We start from the raw sequence: 11,352 nt of genomic DNA, 5'->3' as shown, positions 1-11,352 counted from the left end.
GGGAGAAGCAGGCTCCCCACAGAGCTGGGAGCCCGATGCGGAACTCGATCCCAGGACTCTGGGATCATGACCTGAGCGGAAGGCAGACGCTTAACGACTGAGCCACCCAGGCGCCCCCCAAAAATTTTTTTTAACAACGCAGGTTAGGTCCTGAAAGACCTCCTTCAGAGTGACTCAGGAATCCCAAGATCTAGGTGGAATTCAAACCACAACTGTTTGTTGTTTATTTGTTTGTTTAAAAAGGCTAATGCAGGTCCTACATCTTATGTGACAGTGAAATACACATTAAAAAAAGAAAACTTCGTTCTGGGACCTTTTGGCCCCAGCAACAGGCAATTAGCTCATAGGTTTGCAAATGATTTCTCTGTAACATCACCTGGCTTCCCAGAGCAAATAATTCCTATATCCACAAATACAGCTTATACCCTACCTCACCACAAAAAATAAAAAATAGGGGCGCCTGGTTGGCTCAGCTGGTTAAACGGTGGCCTTGGGCTGAGGTCATGATCCCAGGGTCCTGGGATCCAGCCTGGTGTCAGGCTCTCTGCTCAGCAGGGTGTCTGCTTCTCCTTCTGCCCTTCCCCTGCTCATGCTTGCGCTCCCTCTGAAATAAATAAATAAAAATCTTATAAATAAATAAATAATAAAGGCACTCCCAAGCAGAAGCTCCAAGGGTTTCCCCATGTGTTGGAAACACCTCTTTCCTCTTTGGGGGGAAAAAAAAACTAACTACAGTTTTTCTGGTACCATACAGACAGGAACAATTAGCCCCTAAATTATGCATTATCATATTCCCTAATTGTACCATATAGTTTATGATTTTATATACATTTATAATGCTGATATATGATCTTGTTCTTGTTAATAATTATATGTGTAATTTACTGAAAACATCCTATGTTTATAGATCATTACAAATTATAGAATGTCATATACATTACCACAATTAATTTTATATTTGTCTCCCAGCTGCCATAGATTGTACAAACTTTGTAAACAGACTGTCTTTGTGGGCCACAGAATCATCCAGATATGCACCTGGCTCACTTCCTTACCTCCTTCAAGTCTTGACGTAAATGTCACCTTCTCGTTGGGCCTTCTCTGACCACCTCATTTAAAATTACACATACATTGGGGCGCCTGGGTGGCTCAGTCGTTAGGCGTCTGCCTTTGGCTCAGGTCATGATCCCAAGGTCTGGGATCGAGCCCCGCATCAGGCTCCCTGCTCTGCGGGAAGCCTGCTTCTCCCTCCCCTACTTCCCCTGCTTGTGCTCACTCTCTTGCTGTCTCTCTCGCTGTCAAATAAATAAATAAAATCTTTAAAAAAAATAAAATTACACATACACAGGGGTGCCTGGGTGGCTCAGTCAGTTAAGCATCTGCCTTCAGGTCCTGGGATCCAGCCCCATGTCAGGCTCCCTGCTCAGCAGAGAGTCTGCTTCTTCCTCTGCCCCTCCTCTGCTTATGCTCTCTCTCTCTCAAATAAATAAGATCTTTTTTTTTTTTAAAGATTTTATTTATTTATTTGACAGAGACAGAGAGAGCAGGAACACAAGCAGCGGGAGGGGAAGAGGGAGAAGCAGGCCTCCCCCCGAGGAGGGAGCCCGATGTGGGACTCGATCCCAGGACCCTGGGATCATGACCTGAGCCGAAGGCAGACGCTTAACGACTGAGCCGCCCAGACGCCCTAAGATCTTTTAAAATAAATAAAATAAAATTACACACACACAGAAAGACAGAAATAATTAAAATTACACACACATACACCCATGCTTCTAATCCCCCGTTCCTGCCTTGTTTTTATCCAAAGCACTAATTACCATCTAACAGAGTATATTTTGTACTTCATATTTTACTCATTTTATTTGTAAACCCCACCGCAATCAGATGGTAAATTCTACAGGAATAGGGACTTTGTCTGTTTTATATCCTCAGGGCCTAGAATAATGCCTAACCATAATAGATGCTCAATAAATATTGGTTTTTAAATTTGACTTACATATATTGTGAAATGGTTACCACCATAAGTTTAGTTAACATCCATCATCTCATATAGATACAAAAAAAAAAGTTTTCTTCCTCGTGATGAGAACTTAGGATCTACTCTTTTAATAACTTTCCCATATACCATAGCACAGTGTTAACTATAGTCATCATGTTGCATATTAGATCCTTAGTACTGATTTATAACTGAAAGTTTATACCTTTTGACCATCTTCATCCACTTCCCCTCCCCCATCAATAAATATTGTTGAATTCGTGAATGAGCATATCTAGGTGCTGGGTATGAAAAAAGAGAATGAATTGCTTAGCCTTCAGAAGCTTCCTGGAACCTACCCATGAGTTAGATGAAGGTAGGGATCACGCCCATTTTCTTATTGTCTCTCCAGGTTTTTGTTGGTTTTTTTTTCATAGTATCTGACTCAGTAGGTATTTCTTGAAGGGCAACCAGAAACTTTTCCCTTTTTTATCTGTCTCTTGACTTGCAGCTCCCATTGACAGAGAGGAAGTAACCCTTGTTGCAGGGTACTAGTGTTACTCTCGCATCTAGTTACCAAGGAGGGCCACAGCCCACCAGCCCAAAGTGGTGGGTGGGTGGAGACCAGCAGGCATGACAATTACATGAAAAGCACAAATAGGCTCCTATAACTTCAAAGGGCTTCAGGGCAAGACAAAATACTAAATAGTCCAAATACAAAAAGCCTGAGATGCAAACAAGTATGAAAAGCTCCCTATTTCACTTAAAGATTTTATTTTTTTTTAAGATTTTAGTTATTTATTTGACAGAGAGAGCACAAGCAGGGGGAGTGGCAGGCTCCCTACAGAGCAGGGGGAGCCAATGTGGGACTTGATCCCAGGACCCCAGGATCATGACCTGAGCCAAAGGCGGACGCTTAACCAACTGAGCCACTCAGGTGCCCCTTAAAGATTTTTTTTTTTTTTAAAGATTTTATTTATTTACTTGACAGAGAGAGACACAGCGAGAGAGGGAACACAAGCAGGGGGAGTGGGAGAGGGAGAAGCAGGCTCCCCGCAGAGCAGGGAGCCCGATGCGGGACTCGATCCCAGGACCCTGGGATCATGACCTGAGCCGAAGGCAGTCGCTTAACCAACTGAGCCACCCAGGCGCCCCCCCTTAAAGATTTTAAGTGATCTCTACACCCATCATGGGGCTCAAACTTACAACCCAGAGATCAAGAGTCACAGATGCTACCAACTGAGCCAGCCAGGTGCCCCTATTTCAAAATTGATTAAGATTTGTTTAAAAATAAATAAACAACAAAACAAAAAACAAATAAATAAGTATGTAAATAAGTAAAAATAAATAAATAAATAAATAATTTTTTTTAAAGGGGTGCCTGGCTGACTCAGTCAGTAGAGCATGCGATTCTTTATCTTGGGATCATGAGTTCAAGCCCCATGTTGGGCATGTAGCTTACATTTAAAAAATAATGAATACATAAATAATAACAATAACAACAACAATAATATTAAAGATTAGTTTTTAAAAATAGCTAATGTTGGGGCGCCTGGGTGGCTCAGTCGTTAAGTGTCTGCCTTCGGCTCAGGTCATGATCCCAGGGTCCTGGGATCGAGCCCCGCGTCGGGCTCCCTGCTCCGCGGAAGCCTGCTGCTCCCTTTCCCTCTCCCCCTGCTTGTGTTCCCTCTCTTGCTGTGTCTCTCTCTGTCAAATAAATAAATAAAATCTTTAAAAAAAAAAAATAGCTAATGTTATCAAAGTTGCAAAAAAACAGTCCCTCTCCAAGTGCTGGTGAGAGTAAAGTTCAGATAGTCTGTCTAAATTTGAAATTTTACATACCTTTCTAGGAATTTTTCTTTCTTTTTTTAAGATTTTATTTATTTGAGAGAGAGAGAGCACAAGCAGGGAGAGTGGCAGAGGGAGAAGTAGACTCCCCGCTGAGCAAGCAGCCTAATGTAGGGCTTGATCCCAGGACCCCAGGATCATGACCTGAGCCGAAGGCAAACAATTAACCGACTGAGCCACTCAGGTGCTCCTCTAGGAATTTTTCTTAAGGAAATAATCATGGATAAGTGCAGAGATGTACCAGTGGTGTGTATGGATCAAAACACTGTTGAAATAGCATAAGGAGACTGATAAAATATGGTATATCCATAGCCTAGAATATTATATATAAGTTCAAACAATGATAGAGGAAAATACAATTGTGGAGAAAATGTTCATGACACATGCTTAGTGAATAAAGCAGGTAGCAAAATATAGTTACAATATGATTCCACCTTTGTTACAGAGTGTGTTTGTGGAGAGTGACAAAACCCAGAAAGAATGTTTATTAAAATATTAACAGTGCTCTGGGCACTTGGTTGGCTCAGTCAGTTAAGCGTCTGCCTTCAGCTCAGGTCATGATCCCAGGGTCCTGGGATCAAGCCCCACAACGGGCTCCCTGTTCAGTGGGGAATCTGCTTCTCCCTCTTCCCCTGCATCCCACCTTGTGTTCTCTCTCCCACTCTGCTCTCTCTCTGTCAAATAAGTAAAAAAAATCTTTAAAGAGGGGGCACCTGGCTGGCTCAATCAGTAGAGCATGTGACTCTTGATCTTGGGTTTGTCAGTTCAAGACTCCCAGTGGGGGTAGAGATTGATTTAAAATATGTATATATATATTTTTTTAAGATTTTATTTATTTATTTGACAGAGAGAGCGAAAGAGCACAAGCAGGGGGGACAGTAGAGGGAGAGGGAGAAGCAGGCTCCCCGCCAAACAGGGAGTCCGATGCAGGGCTCGATCCCAGGACTCTGGGATCATGACCTGAGCCAAAGGCAGGTGCTTAACCATCTGAGCCACTCTTATTTTAAAAAATAAAATCTTAAGGGGCACCTGGGTGACTCAGTTAAGTAAGTAACTCATGATTTGGGCTCGGGTCATGATCTCAGGGTTGTGAGATCAAGCCCTGCTTTGGGCTCTGAGTTGGGCACTGAGCCTGCTTTAGATTCTCTCTCGGGGTGTCTGGGTGGCTCAGTTAGTTAAACGTCTGCCTTCGGCTCAGGTCATGATCCCAGGGTCCTGGGATCGAGCCCCACATTGAGTTGGGCTTCCTGCTCAACGGGGAGCCTGCTTCTCCCTCTCTGTCTGCGGCTCTGCCTACTTGTGCTCTCTCACTCTCTGTCAAATAAATAAATAAATAATATCTTTAAAAAAAAAAATCCTCTCTTCCTCTCCCTCTTTCCCCCTCCCTCTCTAAAAAAATTAAAAATAAATAAATAAATCTTAAAAAAATTAACAGTGCTCTGAATCCTCACCACCACTTGGCATTGTCCTTTTAATTTTAGTCATTCTGGTAGGATATAGTGATATTTTACTGTGGGTTTTTTTTATTTTATTTTATTTAAGTAACCTCTACACCCAACATGGGGCTTGAACCTACAACTCCAAGATCAAGAGTCACACACTCTACTAACTAAGCCAGCCAGGCACCCTTTATTGTGGTTAAAATTTTTACTTCCTTAATGATTTTGAGAGACTTTACATATATGTTTATTGACTATTTGGATATGCTCTTTTGTGAATCATCTACTCAAGACTTTCTTTCTCCCTCTCTCTCTCTCTCTAGACTCTTTTGGTTTAGTAGGATATATATATATACATACCTTTATATATATATATATATATATATATATATATATATATATATACCTTTTTTTTTTTTTAAGTAGGCTCATGCCTGGTGTGGAGCCCAATGTAGGGCAAACTCACAACCCTGAGTTCAAGACCCATGAAATCAAGACCTGAGCTGAGATCACTTAACTAACTGAGACACCCAGGTGCCCCAGTTCTTTATATATTTGAATACAAGTTCCTGTTGGATATGGGTAGTGCTTATGTCTTCTCCCAGTGTGGCTTGCTTTACCATCTTAATGGTTTCTTTTGATGAACAAATATTTTTAATTTTAATAAGGCCCTATTTTTTGTTTTGTTTTTTTCAAGACCCTGTTTTTTGGTCCTTATTTTATGGTTGGTGATTTCTGTGCTCTGTTTGAGAGATCTTTGTTTACCCAGGTCATGAAAATTTTCTCCTTTATTGTTTTAATCTTTCACACTTAGATCTAAGATCCACCTGCTGTTTTTGTGTATGGTGTGAGATAAGGTTCAAGTTTCTTTTCTTTTGTGTTTTGTGTGGATATCCAGTTGATCCAACACCATTTGGAAAGACCATCTTTTCCTACTGAGATTTGCAGTGAAGCTTCATTCTTTCTTTCTTTCTCTTTCTTTTCTTTTCTTTTTCTTTCTTTCAAGTAGGCTCCACACCCAAGGCTTGAACTCATGACCCTGAGATTAAGAGTCACATGCTCCACCAACTGAGCAAGTCAGGTGCCCTGAAGTTTTCTTTTTTTGAACTCTCATATATTGTTAGTAGGAATAAAAACTAGTACAACCACTTTGGAAGACTGTTTGAGTGTATCTACTAAACCCAAACAACTAAATGGACTTATACCCTATGATGCAGTAATTCCATTTCCAGCAGAAATGAGTACTTTTATTTTTTTACCAAAAGAATTGTTTGTAGCACTTTTATTAATAACCTCCCAAAAAATAATAACCCAAACTGGAAATGATAGACAAATAAATTGTAGAATATTTTTATAATGGACTATTTATATAGCAATGACAAGGAAGAAACTGCTACTGCACATAACAACATGGATGAATCTCAGAGACATACTATTAAGCAAAACAAGTCAGAAAGAGCATATATTGTACAAGTCTATTTAATTGAAGTTTGAGAAGAGGCAAAAATAATAAGAAATGTCAGAATAGAGGTAATCTGGGCGCCTGGGTGGCTCAGTTGGTTAAGCGACTGCCTTCGGCTCAGGTCATGGTCCCGGAGTCCTGGGATCGAGTCCCGCATCGGGCTCCCGGCTCGGCGGGGAGCCTGCTTCTCCCTCTGACCCTCCCCCCTCTCATGCTGTTTCTCTCTCTCTCTCTCTCTCAAATAAATAAATAAATAAAATCTTAAAAAAAAAAAAAAAAAAAGAATAGAGGTAATCTTTGCCAGGAAGAGGGAATTGACTGAAGGGAGTATGAGGGAACTTTCTGGAATATTGTAATGTGTTATATCTTAGTCTGCGTGGTGGTCTCATGGATGTATAAATATGTGAAATTTATCACACCATGCCCTTGGAATTTGTGTGTTTTCTATGGCCAGGAAGAATAACAACAAACAACCCATTAGACAAATGGACAAGGAAATGATTATACGATTCACAGAAAGAATACAAATGGCTAATAAACAAGAAATATTCAATCTTAACAAATAATTTAAGATATTAAAATTAAAACAATGTGGATTTTTTGGACTGTCAAATGGGAGATAAATTAAATAATTAAATTTAAAAAGTCGATGGAGTTGTGAGCAACAGGCACTCAGCGCATGCGCACACAGCCATATTGGAGGGAAATAAACAATAGTCATTAAAATTAAAAACATTCACGTCTATTTATATAACATTCTAGAAAATGCTAATTAATCTATAGCAGATCAGTGGTTGCTGAGGAACAGGGTGAGGGAGTAAAGAGGTATGGGAAGAAGGAGTTACAAAGGAATACGAGAACACTTATTCGGGGGTAATATGTTCCATTATCTTCATTATAGTAATGGTTTCACAAGTATGTACATATATCAAAATGTATTAAAGTGTATACTTTATTTAAAAAAAAAAAGATTTGGGGCGCCTGGGTGGCTCAGTCGGTTAAGTGTCTGCCTTCAGGTTAGGCCATGATCCTGGGGTCCTGGGATCGAGTCCTGCTTTGGGGCTCCCTGCTCAGGGGGGAGCCTGCTTCTCCCTCTCCCTCTGCCCCTCCCCCTGCCCATACTCACGGGCTCTCACTCTCAAACAGATAAATAAAATTTAAAAAAAATAATAAATAAAAATAAATTAACTTTTTAAAAAGATTTCATATTTTAAGTAATCTCTACACCCAGCATGGGTGTGGAACTCACAACCCTGAGATCAAGAGTCACACACTCCACCCAATGAGCCAGCCAGGCAACCCTAAAGTGTATACTTTAAATATGTGTAGTTTAGGGTATGTCAGTTATACTCAAGAAAACTATAAAAAATCTCCTGCAACCCTCTTAAAAAGATGCACATATCCTCTAATATAGCCATTGCATTTCTAGAAATGTTTCCTTCAGAAACATAAGTGGGTGAGGCATATACAGGGCATTTTCTGCCACATTCTTTGATTCAGCCAACTAGTATTTATTGAATGCCAACTATGTCAGACACTGGGCTAGACAAATGGGGTTATAGGTATGAATAAAATAGACAAGGTCTCCGCCCTCATGAAACCAACTATATTTATTATTGGTTAAAAAAAAAAAAAAGGAGCTACCCAGTTGGGTTCCCCATCCATCAGTAGGGAAATGGTTATGGAAACGGTACCAATAGTTGCTGTGGAGTGTCTTTTGAAACCAGAGCAACCAGAGCTGTGGGCAAGAGTAGCAGGCACCTGGGGACAGCCAGTGTGGCCTCTACGATGACCTGCATGGTTAACATAGTGTATACACTGCAGCCTCTCTCCATGTTCAGCGGTGCTGCCCGCCCCCCCCCCCAAATGTGAACCACTTCTTGGAGTCTATTATCTGTTAAGTCCAAAGAAGTCAATGTTTCCAGACTTCTTCATTCAGGACATTCAAAGAATGATGGTATAAAAATCATCAAACTGAGGGGCGTCTGACTTCAGCTCTGGTCATGACCTTGGGGTCCTGGGATAGAGCCCCCGGTCTGGCTCAGCAGGGAGTCTGCTTGTCTCTCTGCCCCTTTCCCTGCCCCTGCTCGCATGCTCTCTCTCTCTCTCTCTCTTTCTCACAAATAAATAAAATCTTAAAAAAAAAAAATCATCAAACTGAAGAAAAGAATGGGCAGGTGGAAGCTGCAGCCATCGCCATCAGGAGGAAGGTCAGAAAGAGCCGTGAACCATTGAGTAAGCAGAATCAGAGGGGGAGCTCAGGGATAAGAACCACCTCCTCGAGGCTGTCTGGGAGCAGTTGTCCCAGAAGTTGATTGAAACTCAGGAAGAACTGAAGGACCCGACCCAATAAGTGGGGCTGCTGGAGATGTTGCCGGCCAACAGTTGGGCAAGGGCACCAACCCAGTTTTAGGCAGCGAGACCCTGGCATCACAGCAAGAATCCACACGGATCCCACGGGCTCTATGTTGTTGTTAGAAACTTTGCAAGATGAGCTGAAGCTTTTTAAAGAAACAGCCAAAAAACAGATGGAGGAGTTCTAGGCCCTGAAAGTAAAGTTGAAGATGAAAGAAGAGAGGACCCGGTTCATAGAACAGCAGATTTTATGTAACAGTCAACTAAATGATTTTACAGCAGCCCTTGAGGAAATGGAGCAGCTATTAGAAATGTGATAAAAAGCAAGTGGCCAGATGGCTCCCTCTTGGGGAGAAAGTCTCAGAGGAAGCCACTTAGAACATCTGCTTGTTGGCCATGATCTAGGATTCACCATCCTCAGAAGGAAAACAGTTTCTGCAGTAGGATTCAGGATAGTGTATGCTGGTACGGAGGTTCCACCTGTAAGCAAGCGTTCCCAACCTTCCGATGGGTCAGCTTTCCTGAATCTCATGCATATGTAATGGAGGGGCCTGGAAGGGCCCCAAAGGAGAGAGGCCAGGAAGCTCGGATCAATGTCCTAGGCAACAAAGCAGCGTGCTTGTAAGAATCAGGAGACAAAACCAGCCACAGCCAGAGGATCCAGAAGGTCCCATTCAGATATGCGGGAAGAAAACTTTAATTGTACAATGGGGCACTGGCCCTCTACGAGAGATGTCACTGAGGAGCCAGGCACTCTCCTTCTAACTTGGGACACATTCTGTCCCATCTTGGTTGGGCTCTGTACCTCGCTGTAAATTTATGAACTTGAAGCAGCTTAATAAGTGGAGTGAAGGTACAGACAGCAATAATACCTACCTGAAACTATGTACCTTGGAGCTTTTCATTTAAATCACTCCTGTATATATACATATATATATATTTGTAAAATGCTGTTTTTAAAGTAAATATTTTGTAACTATGTAGGTTATAACTTTGAGAAATGAAAAAATGATAGTACAATATTACACATTGGTCCATCAAAAGCTATTAGAAACCTATACGGGGGGCGCCTGGGTGGCTCAGATGGTTAAGCGTCTGCCTTCGGCTCAGGTCATGATCCCAGGGTCCTGGGATCAAGTCCCACATCAGGCTCCCTGCTCCTTGGGAGCCTGCTTCTCCCTCTGCCTCTCTCTCTCTCTCTGTCTCTCATGAATAAATAAATAAAATCTTTTAAAAAAAAAAGAAAGCTATATGGGGCACCTGGCTGGTTCAGTCAGTGGAGCATGTGACTCTTGATCTCGGGGTTGTGAGTTCAAACCCCACATTGGGTGGAGAGATTACATAAAAATAAAATCCTTAAAAAAAAAGAAAAAATATATATAAGCTGAAATGGAAATATGTTAAAAATACATGATTTAGTACTAAAAAGCAAGTTACAAAATTCCCATTTTTGTTTTAAAGAAATACATATATATATTCAAATCTTCCGTGTTGTTAACAACTAAGAGAAGGGAGGTAGTTTCTTGTGGGAAGTAAATATGGGGGAATGTGGGCCTGGGAAGGAATAGTGAGAGACAAAAGTCCCGATGGCATTTGAGTCCCTGGATTGTTGCTATTTGCTTACTTGCCCTTTCTGAGGTTTGTTATACGAGTCAGTAGATCATCCATGTTGCCCAAGCTAGTTAAGAGTTGAGCATCAAGGGGTGCTTGGCTGGCTCAGTCAGAGGAGCAGGCAACTCTTGATCTCAGGGTCGTGAGTTCAAGCCCCTTGTTGGGTATAGAGATTACTTAAATAAACTTAAAAAAAAAAAAAGAGTTGGGTATCACCCAACCCAAGTGTCCATTAGTGAATTAATGGATAAGCAACATATTATACACACACACACACACGTATGTATATATGTACACACACATACACACAGTGGAATATTATTCAGCCTTAAAAAGGAAGCAAATTCTGATACCCGGTACAACATGGATGAACTCTTAGGACATTATCCTAAGTGAAATAAGCCAGTCATGGAGCACCTGGGTGGCTTAGTCGGTTAAGCGTCTGCCTTCAGCTCAGGTCATGATCCCAGGGTCCTGGGATCGAGTCCCACATCGGGCTCCCTGGTCAGCTGGGGGCTTGCTTCTCCCTCTCCCACTGTCCCTCCTCCCACTTATGTGCTCTCTCTCCCAAAGAAAGAAAGAAAGAAAGAAAGAAGGCAGTCACAAAAGGACAAATGCTACATGATTTCACTTATATGAGGTATCTAGTGTAGTTAAGA

At 41.6% G+C, this 11,352-nt stretch overlaps 1 pseudogene; it reads left to right on the top strand.

Moving 5' to 3' along the window:
- Positions 1 to 8,515: 8,515 nt before the first annotated feature.
- LOC102734630 (small kinetochore-associated protein pseudogene) lies at positions 8,516 to 9,676 on the top strand (annotated as a pseudogene).
- Positions 9,677 to 11,352: the final 1,676 nt, after the last annotated feature.

This window comes from Leptonychotes weddellii, chromosome 11, assembly GCF_054177405.1.
Source record: "Leptonychotes weddellii isolate Sample4059 chromosome 11, ASM5417740v2, whole genome shotgun sequence".
NCBI classification, from domain to species: Eukaryota; Metazoa; Chordata; class Mammalia; order Carnivora; family Phocidae; genus Leptonychotes; species Leptonychotes weddellii.
The sequence above is the reverse complement of the archived record's forward strand: the minus strand, read 5'-3'. Positions and strand labels throughout refer to the sequence as shown.